Source organism: Leptinotarsa decemlineata, unplaced genomic scaffold (genome assembly GCF_025532065.1).
Source record: "Leptinotarsa decemlineata unplaced genomic scaffold, Ldec_3_MD MMD2_tig00000035_RagTag_RagTag, whole genome shotgun sequence".
Lineage (NCBI taxonomy): Eukaryota > Metazoa > Arthropoda > Insecta > Coleoptera > Chrysomelidae > Leptinotarsa > Leptinotarsa decemlineata.
In genome coordinates, this window is record NW_027412540.1 from 25,374,239 (window position 1) to 25,389,861 (window position 15,623).

At 34.3% G+C, this 15,623-nt stretch overlaps 1 protein-coding gene across 3 annotated transcripts in view; it reads left to right on the forward strand.

The window, feature by feature from the left end:
* LOC111503854 (probable E3 ubiquitin-protein ligase RNF144A) overlaps positions 1–15,623 on the forward strand; it is a 76,324-nt gene that overhangs the window by 15,903 nt on the left and 44,798 nt on the right. For 2 of the 3 annotated variants that reach the window (XM_074172131.1, XM_074172130.1), the window contains exon 2: positions 1,596–1,635. The gene's annotated coding sequence lies outside the window, so the exon portion shown is untranslated. Of the gene's footprint in view, positions 1–1,595; positions 1,636–9,640; positions 9,793–15,623 lie in introns of those variants that run through there. The other variant, XM_074172132.1, reaches the window with a different exon arrangement.

Genomic DNA, 15,623 nt, shown 5'->3' on the forward strand with positions numbered 1-15,623 from the left:
CTTACAGCTGGGTATCTCGAATTCCGAGGTGAACTTACTATAATGACTGGACTATCAAACAACTGCATTTTTGAGCACCCAAAACATCGATTTGATGAGTCATCTGCCATATAGTCCTGACTTGGCACCGAATGACTTCTTTTTATTCCCGCAAGTTAAGTAACTTTGAAGTCGAAAACCGTTTTTAAAAACAATTTATTTTATTCAAAATTACAATATAAATTTCTAGAGAACTTCTCACATCGAGATCTGCAAAATGAATGAATAAAAAGTTACGATGATAATCGTTTCTGGATCCGGGGTGGGAATCTGCAAGCACTGCATTTCCTTGGATAGTCTGCAAAATCTCTTCACATAACTCGCACGTAACAAACAAACTGAGAGGTCAACGTTTTTCGACACCTGAAGAAGCTGTTGCTGCGTTCAGAATGCATGTTTTGGAGATACCTCCTCAATCAGAGTGGCAAAAGTGCTTCGACAATTGGTTCAAACGCATGCAAAAGTGTATAGATCTTCATGGGGAATATTTTGAACATCAATAAAATGATTTTCAATGATTAATATTTGTTTTTGTTCTCTAATCCCGAAATATAAAAGGCCCTCGTACTCTTCGAAACATCACCAGATAAGTATACAAACAGAATAGGTTTCCGCGGTTAGAAATTTGATCATCTGAATTACGAGTTAAACCGCGCTCAATGTTTCGCATTGTTCGACGTTTCGGCTTCGACGTTTCGAAGCTACTTTCAAGAAGTAGAAAGGTGTGGCTGTACTGAGAGACATACTTTAGGGTTTTGATGTTCTGGTCTTGCCAAACCTTTGAGACGGAATATAACCTTCATTGAGCCATGTTTCATCCAAATGAAAAATTAATTTACTGTATTTATCCTAAATAGTTTCTTCTCCATTCTATAATCTCTGATTTTTCTATTATCATGCTTTTTCTATCTTGTTTTCCAAAAGTGAAGTTCAGCTCTTGAAATATGTTCCATAATCTAGTTCTTATATCAGTACAAAAACTGTCTTCTCGAATAACTGACAAAACAAATTTCACAGCTGTAGGGTGGGATACAACATTTTGAGAGAAGCAACTTTTCTAAGTTTGAAGAAAATGGATAAAAAAAGAATTTCGTGTTACTGAAGCATTGCTTCAGTAACATACTGTTGAAGGCAAGGATTGACTTGATAAACATTATTTGGACTTTGCACCAAGAAAATCGACCGTTGAGAAGTGGTTTGTTAATTCAATAAAGGCCGGTAAAATGCAAGAAAAACTAAAAGCAAACAATTGAAAAATACTGAATAACTTTCTTAAGAAATGTCATGTCAAAATTTTGCGTATAACCTCTTGAACGGAGATTTTTTCTTCTAGACCTACAATGGAGAAATAAATTGATATGGAGTCTAGTTCACCCCTCTGAGGTTCTTTTCTAGTTAAGGCGTTTTTGTTTCTCATATCAAGTCATTCGTGAATAAATCATTGTTCACTGTAAATTCCATTGTTGTAGCACGATAATGAAGAATAATCAATGCGAATTTCCCGTTTGAATTTTAAATTGTATGCAAATTATGAACCAAACACTTTATTGTTTCAGGATTACCTTGAAGTTGTCAACGTAGCCTTTGAATACAATGGTGAGTACAAAAACTATATCATGTGCGATATTTGCGAACGGTTCAAAATAATACCAGGTGGAACGTCAGACGTATTTAGAACAATGAATATCAGGGTTGTTTCAAAAGTTTGCTCCGTTTTTATGAAACTGTAATATATCAGTAAGTGAATTTCACTAGTTCGGACTTCCATTGTCTACTATATAAAATGATTTGAAATCCCTAAAACAACTAAAAAAGAAGAATTAAAAATGGATATCTGAAAATAACAATTATATTAAGCAAAATAAACCTGAAATGAAGTAATAGTGAAATAAAATACAAGTAAAATAGAACAATTGAACAAAAATAAATAAAAATAAAGAAATGAAAAAAGAAAATAAAAATAAACAGTTGAGAGATTCCAAGTCACGTTAGTTCACGACGTTTCGATTATTAGTATCTACAATCGTCTTCGGGTGATGACTGGACTGATTCCTCCGAGAGATGACTATTTATAGGTCGTTCGAGTACTTTCACTTATCCCCGCTTTCCATTTTCCGCTTCACTGGTTCCGTAGAAGATGACCGAGCGAAAAATGGCCAACTCCCGTCAAACGGTCATCTCTCACGTCGATCAATTATCGACGAAGTCGACGATGGCCGTTTTTGTCTGGTCCTGATTGGTGAAGGTTCTACAAGTGAAAAGTAATCGAAGAGCTGGAAAATATAGTAGTCGGTTGGCGGGAGGTCTGGAGAGTATGGTGGGTGAGACAGAACTTCGATACTTAATTCGTTAAGTTTTTGGAGTTTGATTTGTGAAACCTGCTGTCGGGGGAAGAACAGACCCAGAATTGACAATTCTGCCGATCGTTCAAATCGTGGGGCCCCCACTTTTCGAGATTTCTGACTTTTCCAATACATTATCCAATACTATCGAATGAACTATCGAATATCGATCATAAATTCCGGTTATTACCTGGAATCCCGCAATTTTATCATTCTCTATTACATCACGAAATATTTTAACGAATCTGAATTCAATAGCCTGACTAATCATTTCTCAGAGACTTTATTAGTTGTATTCATAATTGCCATGGTCTTGAATGACTTCTAAAAACTTCTTTACGTCCAGGAACTTGGGAAATATGAATGAACTGTCCAAACTCAATGATCGGATGGATTCAATGAATATTGTTATAAAACATCCCCTGGAAAAAATAACGCCGACCGCCGCTGGTCGTTGTGAATCGACGGTGACTTGGTCAAGATCGCGTTCAACTCGGCTTGACCAACGTTATAGTTTTTTCTGAAGCAGAAAAAAATAATAAAAACAGCTATATATAAAAAAGTGCCATAAATTTTTTTTTCATTAATATATATATATATATATATATATATATATATATATATATATATATATATATATATATATATATATATATATATATATATATATATATATATATATATATGTAAAAAGGGCTCCCCGAAGTTTAAAATGTAGACGGCCAATTATTTATATCTTTCATCCCATTATTTATGCTAACGGAGATTGGAAAAAAAATTGTTAGTTAACAATTGAGTAACTTTTTGAAAAATGGTGATAAAACTTTTTTTTCTACGGGACTCGATTCATTCAAAAGTTAAGAAGATACTAGATTTTTTCAAATTTTTAAAATGACGTTTTATGTTATAAAAAAATTATTTCTTTTGATAAACTCTCTTTAGCGGCAGTGCGCGCATGCCGTAATAGCCGCGCGAAACCCTATTTTCAAAGTCAAATTAAAATTATAAATAATGGAGATAGAATTTCGGGAGTCGGGACTTTTTTATCGGAAATTTCCTCCTCTTTAACGAGCTTTTTTCAAAATTGCTTAAATGTTAATATTTTTTGAGTTATTAACGAAAAACTAAATACCATTTTTTTATCTTATTTTGTTAATAACAATTGCAATTTTTTACCTGCACCAAAATCCTTCAAAAACATTTTTCTAGATGTGATTCCGAATCGATATCGCTTTATCTCTATTGTTTTATGTTTGAACTTGTTTTTGAACTTGTTGATTAGACTATTGGTCCAGCCGCTTCCTTGGCTAAAGAGTCGGCAATGCGATTACTTTTACTCCTGTCGTGCCCTTTAATCCACCTCAGGGTAATGTCATTATCTACCGAGGCTCTACCGTGGTTCATTGTCTCCAATATGTTTATCGGATCTAATAAAAAATCCATATGTTGCGGATTTTATGTGTGACACGGCATATATGGAGAGATGTATGAAAAACTTCTACTTCTCTATGGATGGTATTATTCATTAGCTTCAACGGACTTTCAAGTTCCTTGGCGATATTCAACCACAACTGGGATGCCCCGCGGCCTTGATGAGAAATCGTCTGGTGCTGATCAATCTTTTCAGGAAATACTTACCACATTGTGCTAAATATGCGCATCATAATACAACATCCTGATTACCGTTTTCGTTATTTTCAACTGTATCGTAGAAATCGAAGTAATCACTTCCTTTTTTTTTTTTTGATCGAACCAAAACATAGACCATCGCCTCAACTTTCTTCACTAATGCGGATAATTAGTTTTTAGTCATTATTTAATGGGTGTCCGTTTCGCTTGGACCGCTTTTTACGTAAACGGTGATAGTTTTAATTATCAAGATAATTGAAGATGATCACCCGGTGTTAAATTGAGTTTTGATTATACCAACGTGAATATGGAGCTTTTGAAGTATCTGTTGGAAAAACAGATTGAAGAAAAGTGTTAGTAACCTGATTTTTGATGCCCAATGTTCAGCTGAGAAAAAAAACTGTCTCTCGCTTTGCGCGTTTCGTTAACCAAGTTATCATCATCAGGAGATGACTAAAACTAAGTGTTTAAGCTACGTTAGGCCTATTAACAGTTGAGCTAAGAAGTTCGTAGGCTAACATAGAATTTCATTTATTTTTATTATTCTAAATAGCTGCCTTCGAGGGTGATACATCAATTAAATCGATCTTACAATGTTTCGATACTATTTTTATAATACGATTCATTTTTAGCCTCAAAATAGGCCTCAGTTTCGATGATTACCTCAACAGGGGAGCTAAATTTCTTTCCAGCAAGCATTCTCTTGAGGTCTGAAAAAATCTATGAGGGACAGATCTGGAAAATACGATGGATGCGAAAGCAATTCGAAGCCCAACTCCTGCAATTTTGGCATCGTTTTCATTGACTTGAGACACGGTGCATACCCAAATATACAAGCACGATATGTCCAACACGTTCATTTGATATCTTCAGAGGCTCAGCAATCTCGATCAACTCCACTTTGTGGTCATCGAAAATTTTTTTTCTTCTTCTCCAATTTATGTGGTAGTTGTTTCTCAGTCGAACGCATTTGGCCAGACTCCTCCTGTCCATAGTGAACAGAAGCTTCGTCTGGGGGCGCAACTGTCTTGCTTCCTTAATTTTCTCTTTTTTATTTTATAATAAGACTTCCTTTTTTACTAGGGAACCGCCAATATGACTTTCACAAATTACACATCTATTATCCACCGACGACCTTGTCGAATCCGTCAACATCCAGCCTGATTGCTGGAGTAGGGGGTCGTCAGTCCTCTCAAACTGTTTTTCACTTCAATACTTATTTATTCGAACTTGACTTTACTTTTTACCCGCTTCATATTAGCTTCACCTGTATGTATGTATGTTTGTTTGCTTGTAACTCCCAAGCTGGGGATCTGTATTGACAGAATTATCGACATTATTATTGCTTGATCTATTCGCGGGCATATGGCGCTGTACGTAACGGCTTGGTCTATTCGCGGGAAGATGGCGCTGTACATAATCTGGTTGATATTTCTTGATCTATTCGCGGGAAGATGGCGCTGTACGTAACTTTGATAGGTTGTTCAAAAGAAAATCAAAATAAAAGATGGATTGTAAGAATTATATAAGTGTTGGCGAAATTTTGTACTACAGATCTAATATTTAGATATTTAAATATTTTCAATTACCCGTGATTTAGTACAAAAAAAAGTTTTGAACGAAACGGGAGATACATTTCAAAATCTAATTCGATTATTTGAAAGCAAACCATAATATGGATTTCAACAGTGAAAACGTTATCGTAAATTGTACACCTAAAAAATTCAGTTACTTAAATAATTCAAAAAATCAGAATTAAGGTGCTTGACATGCATATCAAATCAGAAGATTGATTTGAAAAATAAAATTATTCACTGAAAAAAATTCTTAATCCATTAATATTTTGAATTAAACTTCCAATCAAAACATCAAGACTAAATTGTTTTTTGAAACTATTACTGAAATTTTCTCTTTACTTCGAAACAAATTTTACAACTATTCACTTTCTGTTGGAGACTTACCTGCATCTCAGTATTACTATAGAATTTAAGACCTCAAAATTTATTATGTTGTTTGAGAGGAATTTTACATTCGTGCGCCGTCTGTTAAAGATTTATAATACTAGTGACTAAAGTCTATCCACTTCCAAGATAGAGTAAAACAAAACAAAACCGAAGCGTGATGTTCACGTGATCGCCCAGTGTCAGATGGAAAGGGCAGCGTTCATTGGTGAATTCGCCTTTTTGGTACGAGTTCGGTACCAGCACAGGGTTGTAATCAGTCGTTTGCGTGTTTGTGTGTTTCCCTCATTATCGGCACAACTGTTTTCTGTCGCAATCGGAGAGGAAGTCCCCGAAGTTAGCTAGTCGACATTTTAGTTTTTCAAAAAAAGTTGCCAACAAATTTTATAGTAAAGACATCTTATTCAAGTGTTTTTGAACTTACAACATATCCGGAAAAATTAAATTATTCCAAATATTAAATTAAATTTAATGTTTCTATCATAAAGTAATCTCAAATTTTTAAATAATAAAAAAGATCGTCAGATTGTCCCATACACAGTTCAGCATGACTTTTAATAAATGTTTGGAATACATGAATAAACTTGAACAAACGAATAATCAAATGAATCACAGCGAGAAATAAATTGATAAAAATCGAGTATAATTTCTTACGTACATACAAAAGTATACACATACACACACACTCTTTTTTGAGGACCTCCTGACACTATATAAAACATGAAATTTCTGTGAAACTTCAAAACAGCTGATAAGTAATATATTCGAAGTACTGAATTTGAATTTCAACACCCTCAGTTGTTATCGGCATGTTTGTATGGATTTCACGTATGAATGCCATTTCAGAATAATTAACCTACGTCCACACTACACACCCATGAATTGATCGGCTATTCGAACAATAATAAAATAATTAAACGCGTAATTTCGGCACCTAGATTTGGCAGTCTTCAATTACGTCATTGCAATTTATTCACTATAGGCGATTCTTGTTGAGAAAAACTAATCGATTGCAATGATTTTTTCGTATTACAGTATATGCCTATGGTTGGTAGATGTCGACTGTTTTGTATGTCACATGTGGTATGAAGTGAACCTTTTTGATGTATCAACATTCATCATTGCTGGATCTATTCGCGGGCAGATGGCGCTGTATGTAAACTCCTTGATATAATTCGAACTCACTTTACATGTATTTCTTCATTTGAAAAAAGTATCTCCGAACGTACATAGGTGAAATACAACAGCTTCATGGCTTTGATATTATGAAAGTTTCTGCAATTTCTAACAATGAAACCATACGCTCTGAGAGATTCTAAAACTTTTTGTGAAATATGTCTACCAAATGTTGATTTATGATCGAATATTACCCCTATGTCTTTGATCTCATTACATCTCAGCAGATCTGAATCCTGTATTACATACGGGAATGTATTTTGATATTTGATATCCCATGGAGAGAATCGTGCAAACAGCACTTCATATCATATCAAATCCTGCCATTCCCTTGTATTTACATATTTAAATGCTTACAATACATCCACGATAATTTAACAAAATATAACACAAATTCTTCTTACCACAGTTACTCAACCAGAAATGGAAAATTGTTAAGTATTCCTAGACACAGAACAGTCACCCAAATATATGGGAATAAAATTATTCAATCACCTACCTGATCACTTCAAAACCTTGAGTTTGATGTCATTTAAAAGAGAAGTTAAAAATTTGCTCCTGTCTAAGGCTTATTACAGTGTCAGTGAATTCCTTTTAGACGACTTTAGCTGATTGCGGTCCAGACTTTCATCCTAAATTTATTATACATCCAATTTTGAGTAATCTTGTTTTTTTTCTCTATATTTCATACATTTTTATACTTTAAAACTACCGAGATATTTTATCTTAATGTATGTTTATTTTCTTTATACTATTTTAACGTGTTGTACTGACATGTCATATACGTTGTTAACGTCTCAAAGGATAAATAAATATTATTATTATTATTATTATAAACCTCTTTTTTTCGACTATAACGCAGTACTTTACATTTCTCCACATTATGTTTCAATTTATTATTGCTACACCAAGCAACAAGAAATTCTAATTGAGATTGAAGATTTACACAATCACCTACTTCCTTAATTATAGAAAATAATTTCAAGTCATCCGCGAAGCATAATCGCGCACAAGCTGAACTTTCACATAAGTCATTAATGAACAATGAAAACAAAAGAGGACCTAGGTTGGAGCCCTGAAGCACACCAGAATAAGCTATATTCGCTCTAGTTTTATAACCGTTATAGGAGACGAATTGTTTTCTACTTGTCAGATAGGATTGCATCAGCTGACAGGCCGTATTCGAAAAACCAAAACTCATCAGTTTATTGAGCAAGATACCATGATCAATTTTATCAAATGCTACAGAGAAATCCGTGTGCATAGCATCAACTTGGCCATTGTTATCTAATGCCTCAGAAATAAATTGAGTAATAATGACTAGATTTGTAACAGTAGAACGCTTAGTAACAAATCCATGTTGATGTTGAGATAGTTGCCGTTGAACAGAGGCATATATGCGATTATATAAAATAATCTCAAAAATTTTAGAAAACATACATAATGTATGTAGATATGGGTCTGCAATTCTCTATATATGATTTTTCACAACTTTTGTATATAGGACATAGTTTAGCTAATTTCCAAATATTTGGAAATGATCCAGATATCAGACATGAATTAAAAATGCTCGTTAAAGGTTTTGCCAATGCTCCTGCACAATCCTTCTACAAAAACGATGGGATCATATCTGGACCTGATGTCAGTTTGTGCTTTAGTTGCAGATATAACCTCATTTTCTTGATTGGGGTAAAAATGAATATGATCATTATCATTCACTGTACCAACTTTGTTCAAAACTGAGCCAGATTTTTAATACACCTCACTGAAAAAATTACTGAAGGCATCAACAACATCTTGAGTATTCTCGAGTTTGTTTCCCAAGTAGGTTACTGATCTTGATATTTTTGTGCTGTTATTCTTAGAGTGAACATATAACCAGAATCTGCTAGGATCTCTAGACAACATTGTTTGTATGTTTGCAAGATAGTTATCATGTGCGGTTTTTATATGGCTTTTAATCAAAACACGCAAACGTTGGAATTCAAATCTATCCTCATCACGTCTAAATTTCTTGAATTTTTTCTGAGTTTTTCAGCTTCGTTAAGAGAAGAACCATCCTTGAAAGTTCAAATGAAAGTAGGGGTTCAGAGGCATCAGAGGTTGACAAATTTTCATTGCAAGATGATAGGAAGAAGAAAAAATGTATTTCCAAAATAATCCGATATGAGCTTACTGTCAATAAATCTGCTACCCTCGATTTTATTCGATGTTACTGCCCATTAACTATACTGTGTTTCTTTGTTTTTTCATAACAAAAACATCCTAGACAATACACCAATGCACTACCAGGTTTTATATTAAAATTTCGTGGATTCATTTATGGACTTCCCGTTGTGTGTAACAATAATTATGATTAACGGTCTCATTAAAATTCACTCGTGATAGGTTATCTTTTGGATATGACTAATTTGAAATGGAACCACCTACGAATCGACTGATTATATTGTTTGAGTCAGGTTTGTTCAGTTATGTTTTATTAATGTGATGCTAGAATATTGGGTAGCATTTTCAATTTCAAATATTTTTGTTCACGCTTTTTTTTCTGAACTCGGCTGGAAGGATTCCAGGAAATTTTTCATCTAGTAAATGATAGAAGAACATCCACATCAAAAGTTGTCGTGTGTTTTTACAGGTTTCACTTGGTAAGTTTCCACACACATATATTTTTGCTTCATTGCAGTCTATGTCTTTGGAATATTTTATGCAAAGTTCCAATTCTATCTTGTACTAAATCAATCATATTAATTTTTTGATAATTTTGATAACAATATACGTCATATTTCGTTTGGATTTTGAAATATTACTATAGTCCGTTCATAATTTGTTGATAGCTCACTGCTCACTGATGGTTCGAGAATGTGTACGCCTGACATGCCTGCAAACAAAGGATTGCGACAAAAACATTTGAAAAAGTGTATGCCGTTGAGATTATTGCTGAAAAGTATGGACACACCATACTGATACTTTTCCCCTACCAAAACAGGTAGTCGAGCAAACACAGGTAGTGGCAGCAACGCAGGTAAAGGGAAACATCCATCCCTATAAATTGAGACACAAAGTTCGAACTAATCAGTCTATAGTCCGTTCATAATTTGTTGATAGCTCACTGCAAGTTTGACCCTCATTAGAGAACTGAAATACAGAGAGGACAGCTAATATGATATAATAACAAAAACCAAACTAAAACTGGCAGTTTAAGATGTTTTCGACTAACCCACCTTGTATCTGAAGAAATACAATGAAGCTATAAAACTTTTAATCCGATTATGTAGGTATTTTGAGTGGAAATGAGTGACCAGTGTCGTAGAGTATATGATTAAAACATTAGTTACTTTAAATAAATAAATATATTAATATTCTTAAACTGTAGGTACTGTAAACTGTATTTTTATTTTAAAAAAATTTCTTTATTTTATTCAAAAATAATAAGTTACTTCCAATTTGTAAAAGATACATTTATTTAATTAATACCTATTTTTAAATGATATAAACTACGATTACTTACAAAACTATTCAAATTCAAAATAAACAGGATCATCTTCGGAATCCGAGTCGTCTTGCAGGTTAATAATTAGCGGTTGTGTCTCTACAGTCGCATCAATTATATTGTCAAGATCCCACATTTTTTGTTCTTCTTCTATTGCATGTCTTACTGCATCTCGCCAATTTTGTTCTGTAATATGTTGTAAAGACTCATATAACAATTCACGTACAACTTGTATTTTATATGACGTATTTTTTTTAGCCACATAGCTTTTCATTTGTGCCCAAATGAGTTCAATTGCATTTAATTCGCAGTGGTAGGGTGGAAGTCTAAGGTCTGTGATGTTTCGTCTTTCCGCCATTTTGTCAACTACGTATTTCTTGAACTTAGATTTGTGTTGCCGGGCAATTTTTAAAAGTTCTCCTTTAACCATTCCATCTTCGTAAGGCTGGGACTTATTCCGCAGCCAGTCAATGATATCCTGTTTCTTCCACGCAGTAGTTGGAAGTCTTTCAACTAGTCGTGAATGATAAGGTGCATTATCTAATACTATAATTGAGTTTGGTGGTATATGTTCAATCATCTGCTCAAAATACTCTTCGAAAACATCAGCTGTCATCTCCTCGTGATAGTCTTTTGTGCTTTTGGATTAAAATTCCAACAAACCATGCTTAGCAAATCCTTTTTCATTGCCAATGTGAGAAACTATTAATCTACTGCCTTTACCAGAGGGTGGGGAAATACCAGTAGACCAACCTTCCATAAAGGCTTGCCTGGAGCTTGATATATTTTTATCTGTCCAAATTTTTGTGAGAGTATGACCTGCGTTTACCCACGTTTCGTCCTGATAGTAAATTGGCCTTCCTTCAGCTCGAAATTTTCGTATAGATCTTAGATACTTTCTTCTCCAACATATTATCTCTTCCCGGTCAATCAAAAGTGATTTTCGGTCTGATTTCTCCCACCGGAAATTTAATTCTTTTAAAACTTGCCACAATTTGGTTCGTCCGACATGAGGCAAATCCGGGTCGTCTCTAACTTCTTGTAAAATTTTGTTTAAGTTGGGTATTTCTTTTTTGTACAAAAATTCGTGAATTTTCCTTCGAATACCATTTTTGGCAAATTCATCAGTTTCAATAGGTTTTCTCCCCCTCTTTAAGTATTCGTTTGTATTTGGGTTAGCTATACCTTTTTTTTTTTCTTTCTGATAGGAACTTATATATTGTTGACTCCCCTACGCCCGTCATGTTGGCACAACTCTTGATTATGTTCTGAACAGTGTTTGTGGGATTCTGAGAAACCAGAGCATCGTGAACGTTCAAAACAATAGTCTTCTCTCTTGGTGAATAGACAGACTTACTGACTGTACGCAACAGTACCGGTGTAAAACTTGATGATGTTGATGATGATGACGAAGCCATCGCAAGCAATCAAACAAAACAAGCAGGAACGAAAGGTAAGTATATGTTTGTAGGAATATGAAAAAAAGTTACTCACGCACTGCACAAAATTCGCAAAATAAATATTAGAGACGTTAATTACTGCCGTAGACGCCGAAACACCAACGAGCCGTAAATTAAATGCGATTAAAAAATGTTCTAAACCAAAAATTATTTTTGTTCGTAACAACTTCACCCTTTCAAGGCAAGTTTCGAATATAAACTGAAGCTTTGTATTTAATGAAAAAACACCTCAGGAACCTCCGCCTATGATTTTACGAGTTTTACGACCGTTTTATGACTTGGGCCCTCATTTTGTGCTATCGACAAATTATGAACGGACTATAGATAATCTCATCACAATGAAAAAAATTAAGATTTCCGATAACGCCTTTTTTAAATGATATCTTGCATTTCATTGTTGTTTGTCTTTTTTGGTGTCCGTTACACTGGGTCCGTAGAATTTCGTGCCAGTAAATTTTCAATAGGCTACTATAGTATTTTCAATACCAATTGGGACAGCACAGAGAAGGAATTCCCGCCTCGACATAGGCGTCGGCATATTATTTTTCAGTGGTAGTTTTTCAGTTACTTATTCTTACGATCATAGCAATTGATCACCCCATGAAAAAGTTATCTCAACTGAATTTTTCCACCATGGGTGATTATGAAAAACTTCGAAATTTAACGTAGTTGATTTCCGAGTCGAAAACTCTAAGATACTATGAAAACACAAATAATCACACCGAATTCTCGTCAAACATATATTTACAAAATAATAGAGGCCAACAAGATTGCTGGAAAAATCAAAATTCTTCTTCGCTATATTCGGATAAGGTGGAATCATCATCGGGCTGAAAAACGATCGGATTTATGGAACTTTGCACATAATATTTGTTCTCTTCTTTTATAACGTGGGCCACACAGTTCTTCCACACATCACTATTACCTACTTCATTCAACACTCGCTTTATATTGTCAAGCACTACAGCATTCAAAGTCGGTGTTTGCTCATATGTATGAATATAAATGTTATACTTACATGTTTTCATGTATATGTGAACAAATCTATTAAATTGTGATATTTTAATATTGTTGATTGTAGATTTGTCATCACACGGTTTTTTTATTTGTGACGTATCCTATATCATGCTGTATGTGATCTGTAAGGATTGAATAAAGGTTATTACTATTATTATTATTATACATTCCCATAAAAATTGTGCATCCATTGAGTTATTGTTTGTAGAACTTGATACTATACAGATTATCTTTGACCAAAACACAACTATTGAGACATCCAAATAGAGCATACAAGATTCTTATGTGAAACATGATTGGGTATTGAATTATAATTATCGAATTATAACTAATTGCGCAAAATTTATTTATTTTCAATTGCTGCAAAAATATATGTTAAATTCACCTAATTATTTCCATAAATAACGGAATTGCCAGGCAATCAACTTAAATGGTACTCTAAAAATGTTCAATTATTTTTCGTTGATTACTGATTTGCAATAATTGAAGCGAGGTAGTATTGAAACATTTAAGAGGTATTAATCAAATTCGAGAAATCAGGGGTATATAAATTGAAGTGTGGAACGTGCCCTAAGGTGTATATTGGTCAAACTGGCAGGACATTTAGGAATCGAATCCAGGAACATCATAAGAGATATGTAAATAAGAAAACAAATTCAACATATTCAAATCATCTTCTAGAGGAAAATCGCATCTTTAAGGAAGAGTTCGAAATTTTGCACATTGAAAATACAGGTTTGAAACTGAATCATTTGGAAGCAATGGAAATTAATAAACTTAAAAATTCTAACATTCTAATGAATGACCAACTAGATGTGAATAGATCACCATTATTGAACTTGTTTCCTTAAAAACCGAGAAAGAATTATTATTGATGTAGATGTGAGGCAATGTGCTTTAGATAATCATATTTGCGCAGGTACGAGATGTAGGGGTTCAGGTAATTTCTTACAAGTAGTCTCAATTATGTTGTGATATATTTTTTCAATAAAGTTTGTGGAGATCAAATCGTTTAGGTGTAGTTTGTGAAAATATTTTCGTTACACTAACACGTTCATGATGTACACATTCGACTATCACATATAAAATTGAAGCTTATTTTTTTGAGCCAATGTAAAAGTGGACGCAAATAAGAATTGCAAATAATCGATTCTCAGTCTGATTCAACCCAACTGAACAATGATTCTGGGCCATTTTGAGCTTGACCATACTTTGAGCACAAGAAAGTTAGCATTTGTTTCCGGGATGTCACGAACTAGTATTCGGCGTATTTTAAAAACCCAGAAAATGCATCCTTACAAGATTAAATTTAACGCAAGAACTGTATGAAGATGATTTCGATCGACGCTTGCAATTTTGCGAGTTGGTTAGTGAACGAGCGGTGGAAAATCCACATTTTGTTTTCAACATTTGCTTCAGTGATGAACGTTCTTTTTTTTGTAAATGGCACAGTTAATCACCATAATTGTCGCTATTGGGCTGATTGAAACCCTCACATTTTTCATGAAGTGCATACTCAACGTTCACAGAAATTAAATGTATGGGCTGGAACTTTTGGTGACCGTATTATTGGCCCATTGTTTTTAGAAGGCAATTCAACCGGACAAATGTATCTGGAGCTTCTGGAAGATACTATTAATCCCCTTCTCACTGATATTATTGAAAATGACCACAATTATCGGGAGGATCTGTTGATATTTCAACAAGGGCTTCTCCGCACTATGCTCTGCCTGTTCGGCAGTCTTTAGATCAGACTTTTCCGGATCACTAGTATTGGAGGCGAGACACTATCGAATAGCCAGCACGATCACCAGACCTTACGCCGTTAGATTTCTTTCTGTGGGGTCATTTGAAAAGTAGAATTTACTGTACTCCTCCTGCATCACTTGAAGATTTACGGCAACGAATCACAAATGAATTCCGCCAAATCATTCCAGAAATGCTCCACAATGTTCCAGAACGTTTCCAGCAGAATCTATTTCATTGCATGGAAGCTGGAGGTGCCCATTTTGAGCATATGCTTACATGAGAATAAAGTAAGTAACCTCAACACTAAATTTAATGTGGTTCGTCGAAATTTAAAAAAATGTACACCCTTGTTTAGAGAATTCCAAGATCTTTCAAACGATGTGCGACTCGCCCCCAGTTCCCTATTGAAATTCCAAGGGTTGTTCACCCCTCTGCTCCGGGGTTGAAGTGATGACGCTGTAAATGGGGAAAAAAATGTCCCCTTCCCAATAAAAATCGACCTGTCTGAACGTTTTTTAGGATTTACAAGATTAGTACCCAAAACCTCCATGTCAAGTTTTCGATGGCCCACCCTGTATAAAATTCTCATGTCACAGAGTTAGTTGTCAAGCTCCTCAGAAACGGCTAGGCCGATTTTTATGAAATTTTATATGTATGTTCTGTAGGTCTGAGAATAGGTTTTAGTTTATTCTTCAAACCTCAGAGTGATAAGGGCGCACCCCCCAATATTTTTTTTTTATTTTCTGGACACATTTTTCTA